We start from the raw sequence: 18,370 nt of genomic DNA, 5'->3' as shown, positions 1-18,370 counted from the left end.
TGGACTGTAAGCAGGTGCCATCCTTTCTGACAGTGATATCTTTGCCACACTCTTCTGGTGTATTTTTGCTTGGTAAATTATAAGTGAGAGTTTGTTCTGGCAAATACATTTCAGCTGAGCCTTGGCCGTTTTCTGTTTCAGTATTGTGTTGGTCTTTAAACACTGTGATTTTGTTTGGTAATTGCACACACAGAGGGAGATGGCATCATTGGAAGTGCAGCAATGATTAAGGGCAGAGCAGCAGGTGGCTGCACAGTGCATACTGAATGGAAGCTGCCATCTGCTTGCTTAAAAAGTGTGACAGTGGGACTCTCTTGCAGAAACTGAGCCCAGTGTGAAACAAAGGGAGAAAAATTCATCTTGTAAGCAGAGGTCACTGCGAGGCTAGTAGAGGACTATAGACAGAGGCAAACATTCTACAGGATCAGCCTGCATATCACGAAATGGCTGATATGGGAACCATTAGTCTCAATTAGTTGTATATGCACTAACCAAAAGGTGGCTCTGTGAATACACTGAGGGCTGATAGATTCAGAAATATATCACCCCTGTTGTAGCTTTAGCCATTACAGTCCTATGCACATGTTTTGGGCTCAGTTACACAAATGACTGGCCTAATATCAGGCAATGGGCCTCATTGCTGAGGATTTAAACCCTTGGCCAGTCTGACACACTAACCATGCTCGCCTCTGTGGCTGTGGCTATTTTGTTACGGGAACCGTGCACAGGCTAGCACGTCCATTTTGCATTTAGCACTGATATTTTCTGCAACGGAGTGACAGAGGCAGAGTCTTAATTCTTGTTAGCTCGCATTCTATCTGCGTTTACTGTTGGCCAGCATCTTGGGCATGATTGACTTGCACAAATTCATCTTTATGCGGTTGACCAACCAAAGTCAAAAAATCAGCAGTTTAAATACTGACGGTGATGTTAGGCTCCAGGTGAAAAGGCACTGCACACCATTTTTGGCTGCGTTGAGTGCCTTTTGTGTAAAAGAGAAGAAGCAGGATATAAATATTTTTATGTATAATTCAGACATAAATGTAGCTAAAACAATTTTTGTGTTTAAAACAAAAAGGTGGTTGTTTATACTAAATTAATGCATATCTGTCTCATAAGTATATTTATTTAAATAAAAACATTCCTTTTGGGGAATTGTATTAATTTTCCATATTCTTTTGGGAAACAGCCATATATTATTTATGAATAACCTTTTAATTTCACCCTTTTAAAATAATTGTCCTCCATTCAATATGTTATTCACTTAAACTCATTCACATGAAGACAATCTGTTGACTCACCCTGGAACAGGAAGACAAAGGGTCAAAATACTGTACAAGTTGTTTATTAAAAGTTCAAAATAAAAGGATTTAAATAGGGGAACAGAAAAAGTGCAAAGAGCACTGGAAAATTCTTACTCAGCTAGATGGATATAGCAGAGCTTTATCAAATGGTTATAGTAACCAGTAACACCCAGCTGATGGAGCTGAGATGCTACTCAAGAACACAGCTTGCCAAGGTCAGCCAAAGGTCCACACAATGCAACAGTGCTGATATTTTGCATAGCTTGGAATCCAAACATTTCAGCTTGGAACGCAAAGCAGATGGCAGACTTAGATCCTTCTCCAACCACACAGCCCTCCCCCCTTTCTAGTGTCCCATCTTTCTACCTATTTGGGGCAAAGCATGATGCCTCTCTCCCCGTGGGAGACCACTGTGCCCAACTGCCCTGTACCCTGTATTTTCAGTGATGGCTGAGCTAGATGTGATGTGACCCACCTGAAATTGGCTCATGACCTACCTAGTGGGTTCCAACCCACAGTTTGAGACATGCTGATCTACCATATAAAGAAAATCTAGAAAAATAAATACAATAAAACTAAAAACTAATGTATAGATGTATATTTTAACTAGAAATATTGAATAGCAGAGAGGAAACTATACAAGCATATATATTTGCATACAGACTTCTGTTTGAGTCTATTTTCCAAATGACTTTCACTTTCAACTGGAGATGAATTTGCTGTTTTCTAATTCTTTTTACAGAGAGCTTTGGAGCTTGTATAGAGGCAGCATGATAAAAAATACCACTAATAATATTCTTTTGAATGAGAAATATACAATTTGTAAAAGCTAATTCATCAATTGGCATCTCTGTGGAGTCTCTTAAATATTGTTTATAGATGCTTTAATTTTAAACACACACACACAGACTTTGTCCCCTCAGTCCTGGAATCATCCCTTGAAATCATCCACCTGAAGTTAATTGAATAACATTCTCTAAAAGGTTGATTATTAACTATCAACTCAGATGTGAATATCAACTATAGATGTCGGATGGGTAGCTATGTAAACACAATATATAAAATCTATAAACCTTTCTAAACAAGTTCTTGAAAAAATATTAACACCATAGTTAATCTTTTAGGTGACCTTCATTCCTGCAGTATACATCTCCCCTTTCCAAGCACTGATGTCATTTAACTGGAAGACATCCTAGTTATTATCATTAACTCTGCAAAAGAATCATTCATTTACAGAACACCTAAGGGGATCTGTCCAGTCAAAAGTCTATCCTGACTCAATTATATTCATTTATCTGAACTAGAGCATATTGGTCTAATAAAAGGTAAATGTTTTCCTAGGGCATTCTTCAAAGAGTCTCCTTGCAACTACCCCCAATCAACCTCTGGTTTCAAAATATATTTCTTTATACGTAAGATTTTTTTTTTTGTGTAACAAATTATTGTAGAATGAGATACTTTCTGTTGTATGCCTTGAGATTCAGTTGTGTTCTTCATTTGATGTTCCCTGTCCTCACCCATTTTATACATGTGTCAAGCTGAATTGTATCATGAACTGTGACATACCAAAATCACGAAGATGGTAACATTTGGGAATGATTCAGGGTTAATTCACACAACCAGTGGGACAGGCATTTGAAAAGCCTCCCCATCGTGGTTTGCAGGTCACAGTAATCTGAGTGCATCTGCTGCTACATGCTGGATTCAGCTTCTGGCATGCCATCACAGTTGCTCAAAAAGACAGGTATGTATCAAAATGAATCAGTGTGATGCAGCTGCAAAGGAGGCAAACACAATTTTAGCCTGCATTAGTAGAACTGTAGCTTCCAAGTCACAAGAAGAAGTGGTTCCACTTTACTCTCTGTTGGACAGACCTCACCTGGAGTACTGTGTCCAGTTATGGATACCTCTCTCCAGGAAAGATGCAGCCAAACTAGAGCAGGTTAAGAGTGACCGTGACCATCAGAAGACTGGATCAGAGGACTGAGGAAAGATTGATGGAACTTGGTATGTTCAGCCTGGAGAAGAGAAGACTGAGAGGGGATATGATAATTCTCTTCAAATACCTAAGGGCTGTCATATGGAAGAAAGGATAAATTTGTTCTCAACTGCCTCTGAGAGTAGAACTAAATCTAAAGGGTACAAACTGCAAGAGAGGAGTTTTTGGTGGGACACCAAGAATTCTTGATGGTAAGGGCGGTTCAGTAGTGGAACAGATTGCCAAGGGAGATAGTGGATTCTCCCTCACTGGAGATCTTCAAGTAGAGGTTTGATAGGCATCTGCTGGAGATGCTCTAGGACTGTGGTTCCCAACCTTTAGGAGCCTGCAGACCACTGAAGCAAAAATTGGAGTTGTCATGGACCTCATGCAATCCCCCACACCCCTGGACACAAAATACAATTAAATTTGTAATAATTAGAGACAATTTATTATTCATAGAGAAGATTTGTGGGTTGCTGCTTTTGTTGCTGGTTGTGGCTGTAGACAGTCTGTACTTCACCTTCTCTGGTGGTCTATGAGGAAGCATCTCTTGAGCAAGTGCTCCCCCACGGACTACCAGAGAGGGCAGTAAACGGATTACCCACAGCCACAGCTGATGCAGGAAGTGATCAAAGGTGATTTTTTTTTCAAGACCTTGCAGACCGCTTCTCAGGGTCTTGTGGACCACAGGTTGGGAACCAGTGCTCTAGGAGAATTTCCTGCTACAGGCAGGGGATTGCACTACATGCCCTTGTGGATCCTTTACAACTATATGATTCTATAAAAACGTTTCCTGCATCTCCCATTTCTGTGAATCAGCCATTGCATGACCAGTTTGAGGTTGTGAGCATGTGGGCTGAATTCTGCTTTTTAATTGTGTTTGTGTATGATTGGTTTGCCATGCGCGTAATAGATAACCCAACCCGTATTTACCATGCCCACTGCAAGTCTGCTGAAATCAAGTCAAATAAGAGCACTTTAAATGTGTGTTGGGCTGGGACTAGTGATGGAAGGATGTTCCACTGCTACTCAAAATGTCAAAAAAAAGGTAAAACACCTATGCCCATGGACTATATCCATGCACATTAGCAGGACTCTCTCTCTCTCTCTCTCTCTCTCTCTCTCTCTCTCTCTCTCTCTCTCTGTGTGTGTGTGTGTGTGTGTGTGAGAGAGAGAGAGAGAGAGAGAGAGAGAGAGAGGTTTAGTTCTCTCTCTCACTATCTCTATCTTCATCATTTGTGACTCAGTTGGATAAGGTAAAAAGAATGTGCTGAAGAATGTTGTCTTTGCATTTTCTTAAGTAGTAGTTTCTGCAGAAATAAGGCAGATGCAGAGACATCTCCTGCAGTGCCCAGCACCATAAATTAATATGATAATTATGCCATTGAACTTTAAAACTGCAATCATGCTTAAATTGCACGTGTAGTTTTTAGATCCAGATCACGTATTAATATTTTTCCTCATAATCTACTATTTACACACAAGACCTTAACCCAGCATTTTTCAAACTCTCTGGGAGATTTTGAGCCACTCTAAGTTCTTGTGGGGATGGGGGGAGGCAGTGGGGGAAGGGGGAAGGCAGCAGCGTGATCCCCAGGATCTCACCGCTCAGGGGGGCTGCAGGGGCTTGGGTCCACTTACCTGAGCCTCCTGCAGCCTCCCAGGGGTGCGGGGAGCCCTGCATGACCTTCTGCAGGGCTCCCTGCTGAATTTTTTTAATAGGGGAGATGCCATACTTTGCTTTTAAAACATGCACTTTTATATTAGGAATAAAGGATGGAAGCCATTATATTCATATGGTTTGGTCTTTTTAACAAAGTACATTCTCTACTTTTTTCCCCATTTTTACCCATCTAGGAAGATGTGGTACAGAACTTTTCCATGCGCACACCAGCTTCTTTGATAAAATACACATGCACACTTTGTGTACTACTTAGGTTTATATTCTCTCTACGGTTTCCGTACAGTCTTCACCTACCAAATGTTTATGCCTAATAAAGGTTGACTTGACTTGACATGCACAGGCAGATAAAACAATGCTTGGTGTTGAAAGCACACATACGCGGATACAAATAAAGATTTAAATTTTTATTTGATGTATGTGCAACTTCAAAAGAAATTGGCAGTCTGCCTTTCAGTGTTCCTTCTGCCACACTTGGAATTATGGTCAAGTAGTAACACTTTTGACTGGTGCTCTTTGTGCAAAATATATCCTTGTCTTGGGTCAGGCAGAAAAGTGCTTCTTATTTAGAACAGCAATTTTTCCTGTTCATTGTAGGAAATTCACCTTTACACAGCATGGGTAGCTTTTTTCCCCAGTACTGAGAAGTATACTGAAAGTACTGCTCAGACAGAACCATTTGATCGTTCCCATTAAATTGCCTTTAAGGAAAATCACATCCTTTCAGGAGGCACTGATTGTATAAGAAGAGGTGGAGTGTTTGTGCATTGCCTTTCAAATTGTGGAAGGGCTTGGGCATTCACCTACAGCTCGGGCATTCACTAACTCATGCACCAGGCTAGTTTACACCCGCATTGCTCCTTAGATGTTGGAAAATACACCAAGTGGAGCCATTTTATAGACACAGGTAAAGATGAATGGAGGAAGTAATGCCTGACTGTGTATCCATTGTTGTAGGAGCTGCTTTCTTGCAACAACTCATATGAGAGTGGAGCTTGCAGATTTTTCAGCAGCTTTTATATTACCATTGGGAAGCAGAGACTCTCATTGTGGAGAATCTGGTTCTGACATTACTTCATTGGTGTACTTGTGGCCATAGTTGTGTTGCACATGAAGGTTTTTCTAGCGTCTGAACCCAGCTCATAATCTGTAAGTGTTGTAGTTTTCTTCTTCAGTCCCCTAACAAATTGTAGATTTTCATTTTCAGTGAAAAATTCTGGGAAACAGACTGTGTTTATGCTTTTCCATCATATATGGTATATTCGTGCTTCTAAGTTTAGATGTACTTTAACAATCTTTCTCTCAGCTGTTCTGTCACACTGAGGTTCAATTCTCTGTATCCAAATGCTTCAAATGGCTTCATATCACTCTGTTCATGTTGTTAGAGCACAAAAGCAAAGAGTAAGTACTATCCAATATACCCCAGGTATAAGGCACATAAGTTTAGTACAGAGGTTCTCAAACTGCGGCGTCATGACGCCCCAGCCAGGAAACCTCTGTTGCTGCCTCCTGTAGGGGCAGGACGGTTGTGGCAACGCAATTGCCATGATCGCACCACCGCCAAGGACAGAAGTGCTTTTTTAAATTTATCTGGTGGTTAGGACTTTGCATTCCCTCCTGCATCTCCAAACCACTAGGGAAACAAAAACCACTTCAGTTCTTGTCATGAAACCGGAAGTGTTTTTTTTTTTATTTATTTACAGCAGTTTACAAGTGTGGAGAGGATGGCAAGGTGCATCACAGGCTCCCTGGACCCCCCAGAGAGCCATAGCGACCCCCAGGTAAGTTAGAAAAACGCTTCTTTCCCTGGCGGTGGTGTAGTAGTGGCGATCATGTCACCGCCCTCCTCCTCTGCAAGAACAGGTTCCCAATCTCCCTAAGAGTTTGGGAACCACTGGTTTAGTATAATGCAGCCATTGATACCCCCTACCTACAATGGATATACAACTTACACAATGTACACACTCAGTGTTGCATTTATACACTGAGCACCTATACCATACTTTCCCCCCCAGACAAGCGCACCCCTCCTTCAGCTCTGCCAGTGCTCACACCTGCACCATATCTTTCCAGTGTAGTGCTACCAGGCCTACATAAACTTGTGGCACCACCTGTACACCCTGAATTATGTCCTCCATCTTGCATTCTTGGGCCAAACTAGGTTGCTGCCACTGCTTTTCTCCTTTACAGCTACAAACAAGAAATGGATTTCATGCTAGTTGTAGGAATACTACATTCCCAGCAGTACTCACTCTTGGTTCTACTTTTATTCAGTGTCAGGATAGGTTTTCCAGCAAGAAGTATAGGTGTGTCTCTCTTCCTCTTCCCCCTCCCAAGGTATCCATATCTTTTCATCAGGGTATGTGTCCTCCCAATGTGAAGTGTGCTCACACCACTCCACTTGAAAGAGATATGCAAATGACAGCAGAATTTTATCCATAATATGTGATGCTGTCCAGAGAGTCTGTTCAATCAAACCATTCTATAGAGCAAATAAATAAATAATAAAAGCTTCCAACATGCATTTGTGGTGAGGAGCAGTTTCAAATCAATTGTCGATGGTTGTCATGTTTTTTCCATGACAAAAGAGGGAACTTCTTCCCTTTATGGATGGATCCCAACTGGGCAGATGGCCCAGTGCTGCAATCATTGCCACATACAATACTGTTATGTAGTGGAAAGACAAGATACCACAGGAACCCAAGCTGATCTGCTCTGCTGGTGTTCATCATGCATGTTTATCTTCTCAATACAACTTGGCTTTTTCTTCTTTTTAAAATTATTTTAACTGAAAATACCTACACATTTTAGTAGTGTGTTAAAGTTAATTTGTTCTCTGGCAAGATTCCTGCTAAAGTCATCAGTTTTATTGCTGGAGAAAGGATTTCATAATTTGGCTCTGAGACAAGCCTGTTTTTCTCATCTACTTTCCTAAAGCATTTTTTGCAGTTGTGTGCACTTTAAAAAAGCACTAAATATGTGCTTATTTATAGATATATGCATTTGATCTAATCAGTATATTTACTGCAGTATTTACAGGACATAGTAACTGCACAGGAGTTTTTAAAAGTTAAAGGAACAAGTAGTTGAGAATAATTTAAAAGGTGTAAGAGAAGTGAAATCTGTAGTGCTTGTTCTATAAAACAAAAACAAAGTAGAACAGCAAATTCTGGCATAAAGGTGACTTAAGTTAGTGAACATTTGAAATGCTCTTATGTAATTGGATATATTGTCAGTTAACATTCAGAATTAGTAGTAGAGGAAGAAGTTGGAACTGCTGATGATAATCAAGGGGCTATAATCAGTTACATAAGGAGGAGGAAATAGAAGAAGAAGAGCAGGAACTTGGCACAAATGGTTGATAGCGAAAGAGTTAAAGGGAAATGAGAAGGGCTTTCAAAGATGTATCAAGGGAAGACTGAAAGTAGGTCTGTTAATAAAGAAGGAACTTAAATCTATGGTTGACTCAAAATGGCAGAGGAAAGCTTGAGGTAGGTTTGCATAACCACAGAGGATGGGGCTGACTGTATTATATTCTTCTGTAAATTGCAGTTTGCTTGGGACAAGATGCCATTTTACCTTCATCACCACCAACTACTCTCACCGTTTGTAGAGATGTGAGAGTAGAAGTTGAGTATGCATGAACATATGTGTATTTTGTTCGTGTGTGATCGTGTATGAGTGTGCACAAGACTACATGAGAGTATGTATGTGCAAATATGTATGTATGTATGTATGTATACATGCATATATGTATGTACATACATATACATACATACATATGAGAGTATGTATGTGCAAATATGCAACTGTATACACCTACATAATGTTACAGTCCATTCCTTGGAGCCCTCTGACACTGATGCTTTGAATGATCATAATCTGTGCAAGGACATAGAAAGCTGGCTTATACTGAATGGCATTAGATATTTAGCTCAGTGTTGTCAATAGTGTATGGCAGCAGCTCTTTGGTGATTTTTTTTCCCTCTGATTTGCCTGGAGATGCCAGGGCATGAACCTGGGACCCTCTGCGTGTTCTTCCACCAAGCTTAAGATCCCCCCTCTAAAGTTTTGTGACTGTGGCATCCACCAGATCTGGAGCTGGAAGGAAATTCAAGAAGGACCTTCCTGGAACATCTTTAAAGAGGAATAGTTATCAGACTTCAAACCTGAGAGGAGCAGCTCAGGATTGGAACTACAGGATAAAAGGGGATGACTCTACTGCGCTCACCTTGCCTCCAGAGGGTTTCTGCGCCCCGCAGAGGTCGGACACAGCCTCTGTGGGTCTCAGAATCACAGTTTTAAAAGTGACTTCCAGTTTTATCATGAAATCAGAAGTGATGTTTTTATTGCCTTATAAGGCATTCTGAGGTCCAGGGAAGCCCTCTGGTCAATAATACCTTATAAAGCAATATAATTGTCATTTCCAATTTTATGATAAAATTGGAAGTTGCTTGGAAAAAAAAACAACTCTGTCATTCTGAGGCCATGTGTGTCATGTGGATGCACACAGCCTCTGCGGGGCTCAGAACACCCTCTGGTGGCAAGAGGAGCACAGCTTTCCTTGCCTCTGGATGGGGCATGCAGGGGGCCCATGGATCTGATCTGCAGGTACCTGAAACTACAGATACAGGATCTGTGGACACAGATATGTGATACAACCAAAGTAGAGCTGCCATAAATAATGAAAGTTCTTTGTCAAGTTCCCTTCCCACTTTATAAAGACCAGGTCGGTTTGCCCCTTGTCATATTGATATGCTTTTTTTTATTGCCTACTTTACTTTCAGTGACAAAAACACACTGAAATGATATCTGGAGGAAGAGTGTCCAAGTAGATGCAACGCATTGAGAGAGGGAAACTTGGCAAGGGGCGGTAGTTTTCAATGGAGGTGCCTTGTTTTGCACTGCCGTCAAATTGTTCAAATGCGGAGTTTGATGTGTCTGTTCACCAATGAAAGCTGTTTGCTTTTCATTAGGGGTTCATGTTGGACAGCACAACCCAGGGCATTCAACAGTGCTCTGCTCTTTGCACTCCATCACCCCCAAAGTTTTTCTTCTCACCATGATAACCAGAAGTGAATTGAACTGGGGAGAAAGTGTCTGAAGTGGTGCAGAATGGGGAAAGAATATTATTATTAAACCATTTGTCCATCATTGGCTAGCAATATGCTAGGCATTTATTAATCAAACTTACTCCTTGGATGGAGTATCAGGAAATACTTGGCCAGAAAAAGTGGATTTAGACAGGGGAAAACCACACGGGATCATTGTATCACCTTATCCCACTTGATCAATAAATATACAAAGAAGACTAGTTTTATATGCCTTTCTGGATTTTGCTATTTGTCAACCCCTTGAAATGTTATCTAGGACTGAATTCCAAATGGCAAGGCAGTGTTTTGGAATAGGAAGAGAAGGTGCAAATAAATAGGTACTGGAAAAGTAGTCAACCTAGTAGTCATATCTTCATATCAGGGCATTTTGTAACCTGCAGGGAACTTGTTTGTGTTCCCCAGTAGCAAGAGCAGCACAGCTCAGCCTGACCTTTGCCCTTTCTCTAACTGCAGTTGCTACCCTATGGCAAGCCAGCAGCTTGGAGTATGATTATCTGTAGTTTTGTCACATAAAATGAGTTACTGCAAAGAATAGGGAGGGAAAAATGGCTGTGTTCATCTTTGGAAATCCCTTATGCTGGCAAGGCAATGATTGCAGACAGTAAAGTTATATAGGTCTTAATAAAGAGGGAGCTGGTCTGCTATACAGTCCTCTCTTAAGCTATAGCCCATTTTGTCATGTTTGATGTAAGCTTAGAAATGGCTTTCAGTGCCATTTACTACACAATGCAGTGTTGGATAATAGCAGGAACCTGTTTGTGTTAGAGGAGGAGTTGTATTTTGAATGCATGTTTCCCCCACAAAACATTGCCTTCACTGTGATTTCCTGGTGGGAATAAATTGGGATATTATTCCCAATAAACTGTAGGGGCGACACCTTTATGATAAAGATATAACCATAATGTTTCCTTTGATTTTATTTCTGAAAGACCAACAGGACAACTAGCAACGCGGTGAATATTGTGTTACACTAATTGCCTATCCTTAGCAACTGAGAGAGGAAGCATCGTTTATTCGTTAATGATACTGTGTACTCATCTTTTCTAGTTGTCTTTGTACTTACAGCATAGAAGGAATGTCACTGCTGTTATCATGATGCTGTTCAGGAATGCTATTTCAAGCTTTAGTAATGGGGAGGAGCGGTTTTCTCAAACTGTGGTTGGGACCCACTAGGTGGGTCACAGGCCAATTTCAGGTTCCCATTCATTTCAATATTTTATTTTTAATATATTAGACTTGAAGCTACCATGGTATTTGACTGCATTTGGGGACATGTTACAGATCTGTACTTTCAACAGGCTACTATGTATATGCTTTTAACAATGATTGTAAATGGGACTTACTCCTGGGTAAGTGTAGGTAGGATTGTAGCCTAGGATGATTAAAAATCTTCCTGCTTGTTGATGTCGCTCCTGGTCATGACATCACTTCGGGTGGGTCCTGGCATGTTCTTATTCTAAAAAGTGGCCCCAGTGCTATAAGTTTGAGAACCACTTGGGTAGGGGAAAAAAGTACATGGCTGATGAGAGCTGAAGATTTACCCCAAAGTTTGTATTCTTGCTTTTGGATATATTAAACATATGAAGTGGCCTACTGAGTCATACCACTACTCTATCTCGTTCAGTATTGTATACAACAATACTGATTGCGCCCTTCCCTACCTGGTGATGCAAGGCTTAAACCTGCGATCTTCTGCATGCTTAACATGTGCTGCATCTCTGAGCTACAGCTCCATTACAGATAGTCTCAGTGTCACATGTATGGAATATCCAGCTTCAAAGTTTAGCACATGAGCGTTGTCTCCCAACTGAGAAAGAAAGACTGAGGGAAAATCAATGTTTAAAAAGTGTGTAATTAGAATTTTCCTTAGCTCTGTGATAGCAGAAAGAACATCCATCACAGAGATTAGGTCCAAGCTCAAGAGTATTCTCAGCGGTAAGAGAGATGCAGAACCATGCCTCCAGCAGAATGCCTGAAAGACAGATTATGCAATAAAACACCTTCCGTAACTATTTCATATATAACTTGAGAGTTTTTGAAGTTGCACATGGTAATGATGCAAAACTGCAAATTCTCATCTTGCCCCAGTGATGAATTGTGATGGTAAACAATTCTTAGAAATAATGCTCATGATTAGCCAGTGTTGAACACCTTATTCATTTAAATAAAATGTAAGCAAGTGTTTAACTTTCCCATTAAAATGAATGGGTATAAAAAGTGCTTGATCTTGCCCGCATATGCTTCAGGATCAAAAAATGCTATACACATGGTTTGGTGTAATATGTGGAGATACATTTCTTTTGTATGAATCATATTTGTTAATTTTGTTCAGCTAATTAACAGCATGAGCCTATTCTTCACTAGCGCTGGTGCAGTGGTGGCTGCGCTGGCACTAGCCATCACAAATGTGCCATAAAGTGCACTTGCAATGACTCATGTGTAGGCAGCACCACCGGGAAGGCCTGTGCTGGCTGAAGGGGAGGGCCTGGGAAAAAAGGACCTGGAGAACTGGCACCAGGGAGACATCTACAATAATACAAAATTCAGTGTTCTGTTACCAGAGTTTTCTCCACAGTTTGTGTTTGAGACCAAATAAAAAGAGTTCGCACTTTTCTCCAGTAGAGAAGCAAGATACTTCCTTGTTATAGGAGTTTTAAGCTAAGATCTATCACGGATGATATTTATTAGGATTCTACCATTTTAATTTTCAAAATAGCATTCCATATCTTACATATCCTATCCTATCTTACATGCCTTCCATATCTTACATGTCCTATACTGGGTCTGGTTAGCTAATTATATGATCATGGACATGAGAACAACAACTGGTGAATATAGCTTGGGGTTTTTGGTTTTTCTAAATCTTCAACTTGTATTTGCTGAATGAGAAATTGATCTAACTGCAAATGCATTCACACAGTTATTCTCCTAAGGCCAAACTCCTCACTTAAGCCATTTCTGCCCAATGCAACAGGGATCAAATGTGTACACCTGTGGGCTGGGCAGAAGTGGGTTAAAAACAAATTTGATATGATTCCTTGCTGATAGTATCCTTTCAGTGTAATGCTCTTATCTACTTTCTTTGAATTGATTTTTAAGTCCATGTCCTCAGAACAAATTACACACACTCTCACCTGAAGGTGACTTTGTAACATAAAGGAGGATGCAATGTCAGTAATTTCACCAGATTATGCCAGACTTGCTGTGTGGGGAACATTACAAGAATTACAATGAAGGTAGGAACAGTAGTTGTATGCTTTATTTATCTGTTTCAAAACTTCCAAAATTCTTGTTGAACAGACATTTTTATTTGAATTTTTATTGCAGCGTGTGCAATTTAATTTGTGCCTCTTAGGTATTCTGTGAACTATTCATACACCTTGAATAAAGTTTGGATTGTGATGGAAGTTATTACAGAACTTGTATTTTGTAAGAGTCTAAGAGCCCAATTCTGTCATGGAGGAGCACCAGCTCTGGGTGTCATAAAAGCACTGTAAAGTGTTTTTCAACACCCACTAAGTGAGAAGGCCTGCAGAATCCCACGGGTGCCACATCCTGTCTGATTGCCACTGGGGTAGTTAAGTGTTGCACAGGGCAGCAGAGAGCATTCTAGAGGTGGGGTGTTTGGGTTGGGAATGACGTGGAGGGGCAGTTCAGACCCAAGGGGGCAGGGAATGGCAGAGCAGACCTCTGTTGCATCCTAACCCCCATCCCAAGCTCGAAGCCCTCAATAGATGGCGCAGCTCTGAGTGGCCCCATTGAGCAGACTGGAGTGCTACCTGGGGTAAGGGAACAAACTCCTGAGGTAGTGTGCCAAATACTGCCCCCCTTACCCAATTCTTTGCAAGCCTTCCCTCTTGTACTCCAGTGCTCCTGCTCAGCACTCTTAGTCCACATTTCCTCTTCTTTTTCCAATCTGGGGAGTGGAAGGAGAAGGAAGAGCAGTTGAGTCAAATAGGTGGACAGAGATAGGTGCCCCCCCTCCACCAATCAGCTGCCTAGGGCGACTGCTTCTGTTGGCCTCATGGATGGGCCAGCCCTGTTCTTGTGCATGACTACATTAAAAAATGGTGGAAGTCAGGGCCTAGGAGAGGGGGTAAAGGGGGTAATTTGTACCCAGGCCCAAGGTCAAAAGGGGGGCCCAGGAGCCAAAGGAGGGGGCCCAGAAATTTCCTGGAATATTACGTTTTCCTATCTACTCAGACTTGTTACTGTCACGGGATGCTGGGGTTACTACCGTGACTGGGGATGCTACTGAATCCACATTGGTGGATAGACCTGGGCTCCAGAGACTTTTCCAACTGTTTCTACCCCCCTTCCCTGTTTTGCCCCTCTTTGCCCCTATTCAGCTTGCCTGTCACCACCTTTCCCCACTCTGTTTCACACACCCCTTGCAAAGGGGCCCAAAAGATACTTTGTACCCTCTGATAAAATTCTTCTCAGAGGCCCTGGTGGAAGTAGAAGCTTTACAGCATACAACTTTGTGTGTGAAGGCTACAGGTGAGGCTAAAATAAGAAAGAACTGAGGCCTCAATCCTACCCAACTTTCCAGCACCACTGCAACTGCAATGCAGATGTTCCCATACCTTGAGAAGGCCTCTGTGAACAGTTCCCACCACAGGATGCAGCGCATGCCCCATTGGCACGGCAGCACCAGCACTGGAAAGTTGGATAGGATTGGACCCTCAGTTACTAGATAGGGACTGTAGTTAAAAATAACTGCAGTGAAGTTGTATATTTGAGCTTTAGTCAATATGAAATGACTATTCATGCTGAAATTTAAACTTGGGAACTGGGAATCATCTTAGGATACTTCAGTCTTTGTGTGATTGGGTCCAATTTTATATTTGGAGGTAAATAATTGTAATTCAATCATAAAACCAAAGTTGCAATCAGGTGCACGCTCTCTTGGATGTAAGCTCCATTGAATATGAGACTTAATTTGGAGTAGATGTGCATAGGATTGTGTTGTAAAAGAAGGGCATCTTATAGCAGTTAAATATCTGTAAAATGGCAGCAACTGTTACCCTGCACATCCCTGATCTTGTCTGATCTTGGAAGCTAAGCAGGGTCAGGCCTGGTTAGTACTTGGATGGGAGACCTCCTGGGAATACCGGGTGCTGTAGGCTTATACCATAGTCTTTGGAAACTGAAGGTTGCCAACCATCTGTAAAATATTTGTAGTGACTTCCAACAATTCTGAGTTCAACAAATTTTATAGACTTAGGGTGCAATGCTAACCAATTTTTCAGCACTGGCATAGCTGTGCCAGTGGGGCATGTGCTGCATCCTGCAGTTGGGGGCCAGTCATGGAGGCCTCCTCAAAGTAGGGCAATGTTTGTTCCCTTACCTCGGAGTTGCATTGCCCTTATGTCAGTGTTGGAAAATTGGTTAACATTGCGACCTTAGGTATGTCCTAAGTTTGAAATAAATGGAACTTAAGCACGACAAACTTCTATAGTTAAGACTACCTAAAATTAGGCCATAACCCATAGTGATCTTACTTCAACGTTTTCTTAATATTGCAATAATGTCTACATATAATTCATCCCCCTTTTTCATTTTAGCGTAAGAAAGTAGAGTTTCTTGGAAAATATGTGCCTTGGGAGCATTTATATATTTCATTTCATGATGTAATGATGATGGCTTAGACCAGGGGTCCCCCGGTCTGGGGGCCGGATGCGGCCCGCGGTGAGCCTCTATACGGCCTGCGGCCAGCCTCTTGTCCCCTGAAAGCCCCTGGCCCACTTCGCCGAACATGACTGGAACTATGCTCTGGTTGCATCTGGAGGGTATTCTAAGGGCCAGAGAGGTTGAATGAATGAGCCCATTCATTCATTTATTCACACATCTAAGTTCCATCTCTAATTTATTTATATAAATTTTATATTTCTATTTTTTTTCCGGCCTTCAAAACTGTGCCAGACATTTCCTTTTTTTCTTTTCTTTTTTGATTATATTAAGAGATATAAGAAATTATTGGTAGAATTAATTATTAATTATATGGTATCCTGCAACCTCAGTGTTTGTATGTATGTGTTTTGTATGTGTGTTAGTTTATGGAAAAATAAAAAAATAATTAAAAAAACAAAACTGTGCCAGACATTTGATGCGGCCCTCTGGCCAAAAAGTTTGGAGACCCCTGGCTTAGATGCTTGTAGCATGCACTGCTGTTGCATTTCTTGGTAGTCGCTGTGAATGTGTGAATTGAATACTCTCTTTAAGCAGAATTGCCAGGTGCATAAAGCAAATGTGGTCAGAATGTACTGCTGTTATTGTACACTGGAGGGTAATAAACATTTTATAAGATACCTGCAAGTACGGTAAAATGCATTTCCATTTATTTTAATGGCGCTAATCTTGTTTCTTTGCTAAGGTTGTTAAATGTAGATTGTTCAGTAGCTTTCATTTACCCCAGCCTAAAGGAGAAGCTTTAGCAGCAGAAATGCTTTAAACAAGTGCTGCCAGGAGCAAGGCAATCTTTTCTACAATGGGTTATATAACTCTGCTGCAACAGTAACCTAACCTCGATTCTTGTTTTATAAGGAAACCTGAATGATAGATTTATGTGATGCATGCAGAAATTAAAATTTATGATACTATTATGATCAAAGCATGATGTATCAAAGACCTTGGCGCCTTAGTCTTTAATAATAATTAGCATTTGTTTACAGTGAATCCTTGATTTAATGAATGAATAGGGGTGTTTAACGGCTGAAGGACCGTTAAATCTGAATGCAGTGAAGTCAACATAGATGGACATTGCCAAAACATATATGACTAGTTTGTAATGAAGCAGAAAATGTCCATTGTTTCTAAAGTCTGTTAAATTGAGGGTTCACCCTTGTGCTTTCTGAGTGCACAAAGCATTTTGCATGTTATTATCTGGATGTTGTCCTTACAACAACCCTGCAAGCTGTGTGTTATTTATATTGCAGCTGTGGCGCTGACACCTCTGGTGTTCAATGTGATTGATGACTACATTGTGACAAGTGGAAAGTATTATGAGAATTGCAGGAGTGAACCTTATTCCTTGAAAAATGGGTTGGGATTAACACATAAATCAGACAGTTGAAACAGCTTGTTACTGGCTGCTTTTGAGAGGTACTTTGCGTTGGGAACTAGCATGTTATTGATTCTGACTTAAAGTTGGCTTCATGAAATTGTGACTCATCCACTTCCTGTTTTGTCATCATGTTGGAACAGTTGAAGAGCCAAGCACTGTGTATTGTGCAAAATAGTTTGTGTAAATAGCATTCATGGTTGTATTTACATATGCAGTGGGAACATTAGATTTACTAATGCAAATTACTTTTTACAGAGCCAGCTATGGAACTGCTAGGGATTTAAATTGGAGTGAAAGGCATTCTCATTGTATATAATGACATCATCTCCAGTCAAGTCAGGGACTCCCAAGTGGCTGGAACAGCAGTGTAGAAGCTGCTCAGACTCACAAGGAGGTTCCGCACTCTGAAGATAGATTAAATAAAAAAAAAAGAGACCAGAAAGTAATCAAATGTATATTGTCCTTTAGCACTGTTCTTTGGAAGCTACTTTGAGCAGCAACTAGCTTATGTAGAGGTAGTTTCATGGATTTTTCTTCTTCTGGACAGGGTGGATAATGGTGGCAGTGACACCATCTTCTTCCAGATTCTTAGCTTAGGCTAAGTGAGGGTAAGTAGAAGTTATTTCTGACTTCAAAGTAAATAGATTAGATTTATTTACTATGACAGAACTAACAAAGTGAAGCACTATAAATAGCGAATCACTACCTGGTCCCACACAATTTTCTGGCTTTCTGAGATCTTCTACTGAGATATTTCTTCAGGCGTGTCCCTGGAGTTAGGGATGGCAGTTTGGAGTTAGGGATGGCAGGTACTGGAGGTAGGCAGTACCCTAGTGGTGATTTCTGTTCCCAGGCAGCTTTTCAGAGTTTTAGGTGTCAACTGAGGGCCCAATCCTATCCAACCTTCCAGCGCTAATGCAGCCCCAAGGTAAGGGAAAAAATGAGGTGGCCTCTGTGGCTGCCCCTCTACCACAGGATGTAGTGCACACTCTGTTGGCATGGCTGCATCAGCGCTGGAAAATCAGATAGGATTGGGCCCATAAGGGGTTTAATTCACACAGGCTTTTAAAATGGACGGCATGACTTGATGTTTTAGCTGCTGTTTTAGTCTGTTTTACTGCAAATTTATCTATTGTTTTATTATGGTGTTCCATGTTTTTATGATCTTATCATGGTCCTGTTGTTTACTCTTTGGGGAGCCAGCTTCTAAACTCAGTGGAAGGT

General features: G+C 41.0%; 1 protein-coding gene and 1 pseudogene across 1 annotated transcript in view; both read left to right on the top strand.

The window, feature by feature from the left end:
• GPM6A (glycoprotein M6A) overlaps positions 1-18,370 on the top strand; it is a 218,913-nt gene that overhangs the window by 152,408 nt on the left and 48,135 nt on the right. The window lies entirely within an intron of this gene.
• Positions 15,093-15,209, top strand: LOC136656224 (5S ribosomal RNA; annotated as a pseudogene).

The sequence above is a fragment of the Tiliqua scincoides genome, chromosome 6 (assembly GCF_035046505.1).
Source record: "Tiliqua scincoides isolate rTilSci1 chromosome 6, rTilSci1.hap2, whole genome shotgun sequence".
Lineage (NCBI taxonomy): Eukaryota > Metazoa > Chordata > Lepidosauria > Squamata > Scincidae > Tiliqua > Tiliqua scincoides.
The sequence above is the reverse complement of the archived record's forward strand: the minus strand, read 5'-3'. Positions and strand labels throughout refer to the sequence as shown.